This window comes from Polyodon spathula, chromosome 5 (genome assembly GCF_017654505.1).
Source record: "Polyodon spathula isolate WHYD16114869_AA chromosome 5, ASM1765450v1, whole genome shotgun sequence".
Classification (NCBI taxonomy): domain Eukaryota; kingdom Metazoa; phylum Chordata; class Actinopteri; order Acipenseriformes; family Polyodontidae; genus Polyodon; species Polyodon spathula.
Window position 1 is genome coordinate 44,381,597 of NC_054538.1, and position 12,162 is coordinate 44,393,758.

The window sequence follows — 12,162 nt, forward strand, 5'->3', positions numbered from 1 at the left end:
TTGGTTTACCTCAGGCTAAGGCAGGAGATATGTATATCCTGTCACCATAAGGTGCAGAAAGGTTAAGGGTGTCTTTCTTCCTCTTACTTCTTGTAAGTCACATGATATTTACTAAACTAAATACACACACACACATTGAAAAAAAGGGGGCAGAAGATGAGTAACTGATACCAGGTAGTATATTGCATGAGAAAAATAAAATAGATTTGTGAGGGTGGTTATTCGCCACCCCCACCATAACTCCATCATAGAGTTAAATATGCCTTGTACATAAGCATGGTTGCTGAAGCAATGCTAACACATAAACTTTAAGTAAGTGTGTCAAACCAGCCCAAACAATGCTCCTGTATTTTTGTTTTTAATAGAACAGGGCCATAGTAACTTGCAGAAAATGGAAAAAAAAAACTGAAAGAACAACACATCTTAGTTTGATGAAAACTGTTTGAAGATCAAGGATATCTATGTAGGTTATTGTACTATATGTTCACACATAGAGGTTTGTTCTGACAACGTCTTCTCTTACTTCGAATTTGTCTAATGGGACTGGGAAATAGTCACAGTTGTTGTATCAGTTTCCAGATAAAGTCCTCCATTCTTGTGCTGTATGCAGCTGAAAATACAAATGATTCCAGTTGTCTTTGAATTACTGAATGGAGAAACATATTGTTCCCATATGCCTCTAATAAATATACTTTTGAGCTGGAAATTATATTTTTCTGAAATGATTTGTAAATAAAATAACAATACCAATAAAATGGCAATATGGGCAACATTAAGTAATATATACAGGAAATAAACAGTAAAACCTTAATTGAGTATTTTTATATAAATCCATACAAATCAATGTTATTAATATGAGGCTATGACATAAAAGAAAACATGTACAATATGTAGGGACACTTTCTGTTTACATGGACTACCTTTTCTATGACTGGTTAATGTTTTAGGCAAATGGCATCTCTAATATACACTATGTAGAAAGCTGCATCTCCCTGTAAGAACCCTCAAGACCAATCATGTTGAAGTCACTGGCCATTGTGGCCTTACAACAGTGGTATGGCATTTGATTGCCTAAAAAAGCAATATTACAACAAGGTCAATTGTACATTTAAAAAAATGATAAACAATGCTGTCAAATCTATTTACCTACCTATTATTAGTACTGGAAACTATCTTTGGCTGTAGTCACATTTTTCAAGTGTCGTGCTGTTGCTTTGTACGTAAAACTACTGAGGATGGTAGACTGTGAGTTTCTGCTGTTACAGAACACCTCTGTGAACAGGATGTGGCATCTCCACATGCTGTTCTATATAAATATTTGATGACTATCATACAAGAAACCTTTACAGTATGTTGATGAATGTGTGCTGCTTATACCCTGTCTCACTGCTGCAGGGCACACATTCTAGGTATTTTTAAACAGCCTAGGCTGTGGATTTTGGACCATATTTGAACACCATGGAGTGTGCTACTGCGCTTATAAAATGGCACCCCCACCCCTCCCAAAGATAATTGGTTGTTAATTGAATGAGATTGCTCCCACTATTATGGTATTTTTCATAAGTCCCTGCAACCGATCCTGAAAAAAGAAAAAAGTGATACGCCCAAAAGGTGACTGAAAGTATTTATATTGGTACTGTGTAAAAATCTTTTCTACCTAATAAATCCAGAAGTGTTTTAACATTGTCTTCATTTAGCTAATTCCTACCATATTTCTCCCTAAAACATAGTATGAAACCACAATAAGGTGAGGGTTGGCATTTTGGAGCAATCTATCTGAAGCTGTCTTACTGTTTACCATTTTAAAATAGGTTACCCTGTTTGGCCTTGCATACAAATGTTGCATTCCTTCAACAGGTGTGAAAGCTCCAAAGAGCGTGCTAAGTTGTGGTATATAGAGTAAAGGAAGAATAATATGGAAGGAGTTACAATTGTTTGTTTCCACTAGATATTACATGTTGACTGAACCAAAACCACAGTCACAAACATTGACTGCCAGTACCATCAGGTTTGGTTTTGAGCTCTGGCCTACATTGAGACAAACAGCCTCTTTCATCAAATGTCAGGTGGCAAATATGATAATGAGAACTAAATACTGACACTGTTTAACTGATTAAAAAGGTAATGGTCTCTTTAGTGTATTTGTGTAAAATTTCAGGTAGGATCCGTTTTAACTAGAAAAAAAAAGTATTTTTGAACAAAATCAAAGGATTCCTAGTAGCATAACCTAAGGGGTACATCAAACATACATACATAGAAATGTGAAAAAGGCTATAATTGATATATCCAGAGGTTCAAAAGAATGTGGCAGTAAAATAATTTACTCTACTGGACACAACCTGTAATAGTACTTTATTGAGAGATTCATAAAATAGAACTTGTAAGAATACAACTGTCAAAAAAGCAAGTCTGTATGAGTAATATGGTCAGGAGTTAAAATAATATGGCACTGAAACAGTTAAAGCTCCCTGGACACTACCAGTAACAAACTGTAAAAACTATAAAGACTAGAAGACCTGGTGCCGGCAGCAGCGTCTTTACATACTAGCTCAGCTCAATCAACACAGAAATTGACAGTAAAAAGCAAAAACTATTTTACATGGATAACTATTCTAAATTGTATTATAACATAGTGATAACGACTAGGAAAATGAAATACTCTAACAATGCGTATACACAAAATTAGCATCATCCATTATTTATTTATAAATATATAGTATATAGAGTAGCAACACACATTGTGGAAACAATCAATGATTTACAGAACACAGAGTGGAGAGTTCTCCTTACAAAGAACAATTACTTGGTATCCCAATCGTCTCTTTTTAAAAATATGCAAAATATTTCAATGAGCAAGATAATTCACAAGTAAAACGGTACCCTGAAATGTTCTCCTTTTTCTAGGAAGCAGTACAACTGGGGATGGGGAGTTTGTTGCCAGATAATAAACAGAATACTTCCTCAATAAATATATTGGTATCCCTGAACAGCTATAGGTCTCTTAAAAATATGCTATAAATTTTATTAAGCAATCCATCTCACAAGGTCAGTGGTACCCTAAATGTAGTAAATCATATTTACTATCAGTATTGAATGACAGGGTAGAGCATTTGCTCTCTGTTTTACACAAAAACCAAAAACAAAAAATCCTCAGTGACTAAAGAGACTAGTACAACATTAATATTGTTGTCCGAACCAGAAACCTATTTTTGACAATGAAAAGAAGAGAAAATGTCATACCCAGTTATTCCTCATTGGTAGCTAGTGAATCATATTTGGGGTACCATTGCACTTGTGAGATAGACTACTCGTTACAATCCTTTGCATGCGATTATCTATTTAGGGATACCAAGCTATTTAGTGAGGAAGGGAGGCTGAGGAAGGTTATCTGACAAAAAACTGCCCATCCCTAGTTTTACTGCTTTCCTAGAAAAAGGAGAACATTTGGGGTACCAATATACTTGTGATATAAATTGTGAATAAAAATATTTTGCATGTTTTTAAATAGGAGTTGATTATCTATACCAGTACATTTAGTAAGTAAGGGGTCTGCATGAGATTAAATAGCCAATCAAATCCCCTGTAAATCATTTGTTTTTTCCATATTCTGTATTATATATATATATATATATATATATAATATAATATATATTAAATAGATATAATATATAGATATATAAGCGCACATCATATAAAACATGGTGTAGATAAAAAACATGTTTGTGCATAATAGTGTGTAAATAAAACATTATTCATTGAGGGAAAAGTGAAAATCATGTATTTTATCAGTTTTGCTGTCTGTAAAAGTTTCTTTTTCGTTATTATGAGAAACAGGAAGAAACAGTTATTACCAAACAGGACATTGTTTTTTGTTTTAAACTTCCCAAATGCAATGAAAAGAGAAGTGACTTTTCAAAATGTAAACATCTTGAACTCAGATGAGGTTTCTTCACTGCGTATGAAACATCAACTTTAACCAAAGTGACGTGGAGGCCTGTTCCGCTTTACAGTAAGTATACAGCTATACAACTGTCATTGTTTTAGCAAGTCCTAAGATAAAGGAATCCCATTTTAACACACATGTTGGGCCTAATCTTGTACAGTTCTGCCTGTGCCAAGTTTTAAAGCAAAGTGGTTTGAATACAGTAATAAAATGGTTGTTTGATTGGAACCCATCACACAGACAGTAGTTGTCACTTCTAACCACTAGGTTGCAGTGCCTTCCTATGCTGACATCTGTATGGCTATATAGATATAAAAGCTGACATAACTACAGGGGAAACAGTAGGAACATATACATGTGGAACTGTTTTTTTGCACAATTTTTAATAAAAGTAAGATTCACAGACTAGGCAACCCCGAAAGTTAACTAAGTTAAGGGTGTGCTAATTTTGTATTAAGAATATTATGTTCAATTTACAAAATTCACCAAAAAATGAAATGATGCAAACTGCACTTTGATGCACTGGCAATGGAACAACTTTTGTTTGGGGTGCTGAAAACCACTGAACAAAAATATCTAACCCCTGTATATGATGGAAGCCATGCAAAGCCAGGGGTGCTGCCACATCCCCAGTACCCCTAGTTCCAGTGCCCCTGCTTTGATGTAAAGATTCACATTGCACATCAGTTCTAAAAGCATGACAGAGGTTTTCCAGAGGGTGAAGTTTCAGACAGGAAAATCTAAATAAGATAATTTGACTGATAGGACAATCCTTGGAACCACCAACAAAAGTCAAGCAGACATTGGACTAACAGAGTAACTCATACACACATATCAATCTTCAATCAGTGGCAGGTTACAATAGTATTCAAGCCAGGTACAATTAAACCTGCCATGAAAAGGCTGTCCGTCAAAACTCAGTGCTCAAACAAGAAGGAGACTTGTGAGAGAAGCCACAGAGAGGCCAACAATCACTTTGAAGGAGCTACAGAGTTCAATGGCTGGGAGTGGAGTAATGGTGCACCAGTCAACCATATCAAGAGCTCTGCATAACACTGGCCTGTATGAGAGGGTGGCAAGAAAGAAGCAATTACTCAAAAAGTACCATCTGAAAGCACATCTGGAGTTTGCCAGAAAGCATGAGAGTGACCCATCTGCAATGTGGAAAAAAGTTTTGTGGTTAGATGAGACCAAGATAGAGCTTTTTGGCCAAAATTCAAAGCGCTATGTGTGGCGCAAACCTAACACTGCCCATGCTTCAAAACACACCATCCCTACAGTGAAGTATGGTGGTGGCAGCATCATGATGTGGGGATGCTTCTCATCAGCAGGGACTGGATGGAGCAAAGTGCAGGAAAATACTGCAAGAGAATCTGCTTCAGTCTGCTAAAAAACTGAAGCTTGGGATTAAATTCATCGTTCAGAAGGACAACGATCCCAAGCACAAGGCCAAAGGAACATTAGAATGGCTCAAGAACAAAAAGGTGAATGTCCTACAGTGGCCCAGTCAAAGTCCTGATCTCAATCCCATTGAGAATATGTGGCACTATTTGAAAATTGCGGTCCACAAGCGTCGTCCGACCAACCTGAATAACCTGGAGCAAATCTGCCAAGAAGAATGGGCCAAAATTACTCCGACACTGTGTGCGAAGCTGGTACATACTTACCCCAAAAGACTTAAAGCTGTTATTGCAGCGAAAGGTGGCTCTACCAAATGTTAATGTGTGGGGGTTGAATACTTATGCATGCAAGATATTTCAGTTTTTTATTTTTCTTAAAAATATTTCCCAACATAAAACCAATGTCACCTTACAAATTGATTTTGAGTGTTTTAAAATAAAATATCGAACAGAACGAAAGTTCAATATACCATTTGTAATTCAGTAATATGAGAGAATTGGTCAGGGGTCTAAATACTTTTGCAAGCCACTGTATATATCTCTTAAAAAAATGTAAATGCTTCCCCTAGCAACTGGCCTATACAAAGGTACTAACTAGAAATGCGAGTGTTACAGGAACCATTTTACCATTATAGGAAATCATTGTTTCAGGATCTGATTTAAAGTAAGTTTGAATTTATACTTCCTGTTATGAGAAATAAAATGAATGGTCAATGTCTTAAAGCCTAGGTCAACACAGAAATCTGCAAAAGAAACTGGGTATCTAAAATAGCCTAATTCTCTCTGCAGTTGTTTACTGTCCTCAAGAGTTTATTTTACACCCCCCCCCCCCCCCCCTCCTCTTTTTTTTATTTTTTTTATTTATTTATTTTTTTACATGTCCCAGGAAGTTGTATCCTGGCTCTGCAGTCTGAGAGGTGCTTTCCCTATAAGCCACCTTTACAGAAAATATACCACAGGTACACATTAACCTAAAAAACCCTTAGCAGAACACAGCAATGGACTACACAATACATTGGGAACAAATACAGTGGGACATAAGGTTCCGTAGCACTGCAAATCATTTGATCCAATTCATCTAATCAGCACTCTGTAGTACCATGCTACCAATGGCTCATACCATTGTACATGACCTCTGCATTGCTATTAGAGATCATTTGGTACTGTATGTGCTTGATCACAAACAGTTTACTAAGCCTTTTATCCTCTTTTTAAGCAGGGGCATCCCTACCATTCTAGCCTCATACAAATTTACCAGATTTTCACAAAGGGGGTCCCCTTTCCCATTATTTTATTTTGTAGCTTCATTCAAAACTTTCAATTCCACTGCTGCGAATTTAATTACTCCTTTTAATGCAAATTATGTTAAACCATGAAACACCTGCCTATCTAAAGAAGGGCAGTAGCATGGCCTCCCTGCAGTTTCAGTGTGTGACTTCCTGTGGAAATGTTTTCAGCCCTCCTAATCTTGCATTTGTGATGCTTTATTTAACCTTTACGCCCACAGTTAGTCACAATGAAAGCGTGGTGGGGAAGTAAAGATAAACCCAACCGGCTGAAGGCCTTGTTATTTACAAGGAAACATTGTGAAATTATAGTTACCTTGTCTGCAACCAATCCCGTTTTTTAATTCATACTGCAATCCTTCCTTTTGTCTTCTTTGAGTTCTTTGTCATTTCTTTAAAATCTAAACGGAATTCACAGGAAGCATCCACTAATCAGAGTAAGTTTCGATTCAAAGTATGTTGAATCAAACTGTTTTACATATACTTCTGGGGCATTTTAATACGACTTGTCTACTTGATTGGATTTGGCACCTTTTCTTACACCGGGAAGTCAAACAAATTGTGTAATGAAGCATTGTTGTGGATTGTACCCCGATGCTAATGCACCCATCTACTGTGCCAGAATTATGCATGAATGCTCTTCAGGCATCTTCCATAGACACCACAATCCCTAGATCTCAGTCCAATTGAGCATGTGTGTGAGGAACCTGCATGACGCATTAATCTGTGAAGACACCTTCCAGTGCCTTGTGGAGTATATGATACTTTACTTTTCACCATTCTAAAACACATTTTAAGTAGTCAAATCTGTTGCTGCCAAAAGGAAATTACTTCTTAAAAACAATTATACTTACTGTTACATTTCGTAGTGGAGTGTTGTTGACTAATTATCAGACCTTGCTTCAGAAATGTTTTTGAATTGTTTCCTTGATTCTGACTGTCAAACAATTATCTTAAGTACAAAAAATGAAGGTTAGTAGTACCTTAGTATATAGTACTGTTGATCCTCTTTACAGTCATTTGAAACACGTGCTGGATACAGTTGTTTTGACTCCCTGTCTGCGGGGAACCACAAAGGTTTTTAAAGGTTAGTGAAATTATGATTCTGATCAGTGTTTTTATTCAACAATGGGACTTGGCTACTAATTCATTTACATCTGAGAGGGCTTAGGCCGATCTGCTTTTTAGTTTATTTGAATGGTACATGTAAAAATAATTTTAATTTATAACAGCACAAGTGATCAAAAGATTGTGTTCTTGTTCCAATTAACATATCCTGCATCCCCTACATTGACTGAAATGTTTCTAATGGTAGTTAACAACTACTTATTTTGTGATGGAGTTTCCTAATAAAAGGGGGCCTGTCCATGAGAGAGGTTGAGGAAGAAATTCTTGTCCATCTAGTTTTTAAAACTGCTGAAAAAGTGGTCTGTCAATTTCAGACAACCGTCAACTGACAACTAACCAGGGACACCAAACTAAAATAAATTCCAAAAAATAACGGTTTTACCAAAAGATTTACTCCAAAATTGATGAAGGTATATTATGACACATGCCAATAGAAGGCAGAAAAAAAAGAGTTGTGACTAGGGGGACATTCACCTTAAAGATTAACATAGTGGACATGGGATTTTAAAAATGGATATAAGGTTTCAGTGTATGCTGCTGTCTAGTCACAATGAAACCCAGATTCATTGATTCTCAGAAACGTGTAATTACTTAAACATTGCATTGCAACACAGCCTCAATAACTTCTAATGCTTAGTATTACTGAAAAGCTGAAGGGAAAACAATGACATGCCACTACCGGCAAAGGGTGTAGTAGCGCAGGAGGAAACACTCGATCGGAGGAGGGGGAAGTTTTTAGAATTATAAAAATCGACCGCAAAATTTGTTTATCTTTTTAACCCTTGCTAAAATGCTGAAAAGAAGAGCCCCCTCTGTGGTTGCCAGCAGCTTCCATCTTGACTTTTCTGACTTAATGACTCTTGCATAATGCTGTAGTCAAAGCTGATACTGCTTTGGATTAACTCTTTACCAAAATAGAATACAGGTGGAATACATTTGGTCTGGTAAAATTTAAAGAGTAAAAGCTTAAAATAAAAATTAATACCAGTTTTATTTTTATGATTTAATTTGGGATCTTCTCTTCAGTTCTACTTATACGTAACAGAAACTTAATTAGACTAGTGTCTTTATAGAATTACAAGCCAGCACAATCTAGTGAACTGACATTAACCTTAACATATTTGTGGGCTAGAGTACAGGTTGTCAATTATATTTGCTGGGGTGACAAATCACAAAAAAGCAAAACACTGTAGCAGTGAAACTTGGTCTACGTGTAGGTATAACATCAGAGCCATTTTTATATTACAATAAGTGTACATTTAATTAGAATTAAATTCTGAGTACAACTAGTCAGAACACTGAAATAACTGCTCCATCCTGTAGGTTTTTTTAAAATTTTTATTATTCCTCTCATTATTTGCTTTTGCTTTCAAATTAGGTCTCAAGCTGTATAAAAAAACAACTGCTGATTTTTGTTTTGTTTCTATGAAGCATATGTGTTTACATACATATTTTAGAGTAAAGTATAAAGAAAAACATTTGTAGTATTAATTTAAGATGTTTTCCCCATTAAGTACTTATCAGATGATTTATCCATACCTTTAAATACTCCATTGTAAAGCTGTAACAATGTTGGTTAATGCTTTTACCAATAAATGTTCTATTTACTTTTAATTTGTGAAGTTAGTGCTCAAGAAAGGTGGGTGACACAGTTTGAATTTTTTAATCCACTGTCATGTAATTCCGAGCCTCTCTGAAGCAGAGACGGACAGTTATGCTGAATAGTGGTGTCTGGTGAATATGTATTAATGTTCACTAGGGGCTGGATTGAGATCATCAGACAACGTTTATTTGTGACAGCTGGATTCAAAGACAGGTCTGCAGAATTTGAAGGCATGACAAGCTAGTAAATAAGCTTAGTGCAGCACTTTTAAGTTTCATGAAGTTTCACATTTGTCAAGTATTCATTGTGGTTGTTAGCAAACTCTTGTGATTTAAAAAATCATATGCACAATAAATGTGCATCCCCAATTCAGCAGGGGAATATACACTTAATTAGCCACAAAAGGCTTTTCATTGAGCAAGGGGAATTCTACCCCTGCCCCCCACATGCATGTTTATTTTTAAGTGAAAAGCATGAGCATCATCAACATTCATTTTTATATATATATATATATATATATATATATATATATATATATATATATATATATATACACACACACACACAATGCCTACAGTAAGTGCTCACCCCCCTTCGACTTTTTCAGTTTGATGTTTTATAACCTGAAATTTTTTCCTGTGATTCACAACTTACTCAACACATTGAAGAGGCAAGATAATTTTTATTGTGAAACAGTTATGAAAAATAAAAATAACAAAAAAAAAAAAACTGAAATGTCTTGATTAGATAAGTATTCAGCTCCCTGAGTCAATACTTGGTAGAACCACCTCTGGCAGCAATTACAGCTATGAGTCTTTTGGCGCAAATCTCTACCAGGTTTGCACATCTGGATCGTGCAGTATTTGCCCATTTTTCTTGGCAAAATTGTTCAAGCTCTGTCAAGTTGGATGGGGATCGTTAATGGACAGCAATCTTCAAGTCTTCCCACAGATTCTCAATTCGATTCAAGTCTGGGCTTTGACTGGGCCACTCTAGGACATTCGCTTTCTTGTTTTTAAGACACCCCAGTGTCGCTTTGGCTGTGTGCTTGGGGTCATTGTCCTGCTGAAAGGTGATTATCTGTCCCAGTCTTGGGTCTTTTGCAGACCGAAGCAGGTTTTCCTCAAGGATTTGCCTGTATTTAGCTTCATCCATTTTGCCCTCCACCGACAAGCTTCCCAGTCCCTGCCGATGAAAATCATCCCCATAACATGATGCTGGAATCACCATGCTTCACAGTAGGGATGGTGTTACAATGATGGTGTGTTGGGTTTGTGCCAGACATAACACTTTGCATTTAGGCCAAATCGTACAATTTTTGTTTCATCAGACCACAGAATCTTTTGCCACATCTTTTCAGTCTCCCACATACCTTTTTGCAAATTCCAAGCAAGATTTTACATGGCTTCCTTCTTGCCACTCTTTCATACAGGCCAGATTTGTGGAATACCTCAGCTATTGTTGACACATGGACAGTTTCTCTCATCTCTTTTAGAGTTGTCATTGGCCTCTTGGTGGCTTCTCTGACCAATGCCCTTCTTACCTGGCTGATCAGTTTGGGTGGACAGCCTGCTCTAAGCAGATTCTGGGTGATGCCGTATACCTTCCACTTCTTAATGATCGACTTGACTGTGCTCCAAGGAATAGTCAATGCCTTTGAAATCTTTTTATACCCCTCCCCTGATCTGTGCCTTTCCGCAACTTTATCCCGGAGTTGTTTTGAAAGCTCCTTGGTCTTCTTGGTAGTATCTTTGCTTTGAATGCACTACCTAACTTTGGGACCTTACAGACAGGTGCATTTAATCTGAAATCATATGAGCCACTTTCATTGCATACAGATGGACTCCATTTAACTTATTGTGTGAATTCCAAAGGCAATTGGTTGCACCTGGTTACACACAGATGTAATTTAGTCCACATTTAATGTTAAGTGTGATCTGCGAAACCTGCCACGTTATAATCGCTTGCTTTAAATCAACTCAAGACCCACCTGTTCTCTCTTGCTTTCCATGCTCTTTAAGCCTGATATCTGCTACTCGCTGCTGTGTTGCTACTACTATTTTACGTACAATAGTAACAATGTATTATGTACTATTTCATGTATTATGGTACTATCATGTTATGCACTTTCTAGTGTATTTAATGTATTATGGATTTTCATGCTGTTACTATGAAAATCACTATATAAAAAATAAAGATTGATTAATAACTGCATTTCTAGCATGCAAGTGTTTCAGTCAATAGCACCCAAAACTCTACGGATCCTTTAACCCTTTACGTTACAAATAAAAATGCAAACTTTATTTTAGGCAATGAAGTGAATGATCATGAAATGTCAGTTTCTTTGTGATACTTGAGTCACTCTCAAATATATTTGAACAACCGCTTAATTCCTTGTGTACCTTAAAGAGTTAATGGCACCCTACAATAGTAAAACAAATTAACAATTGATGAATTGCAAAAAGTATCGAGGAGTTGTAGCTTTTCATTTTTGTCACCAGTGAAGACACAATGTAAGTGAAACCCAACAAATTAAATAATCTTAGTAAAATGTATGCTGGCACTTTTTTTTTTATAAAACAAAATCAAAAAAGGTTTAATTTAAGCATTTTTTTGGCAAAAGAACTAATTTAAGAAATATATGCTCAGTAGTCATCATACTGCAAGCATCTGCCTTTTAAAATAAAAAGCAAACAATGATTGTGTAAGACCAACATTTACTTGTGCCATCTGGCAATGGGCAGAAGATGGATAAAGGTACTGTGGCTGGGCATATTATTGATATTATCAATTGTTACAAAA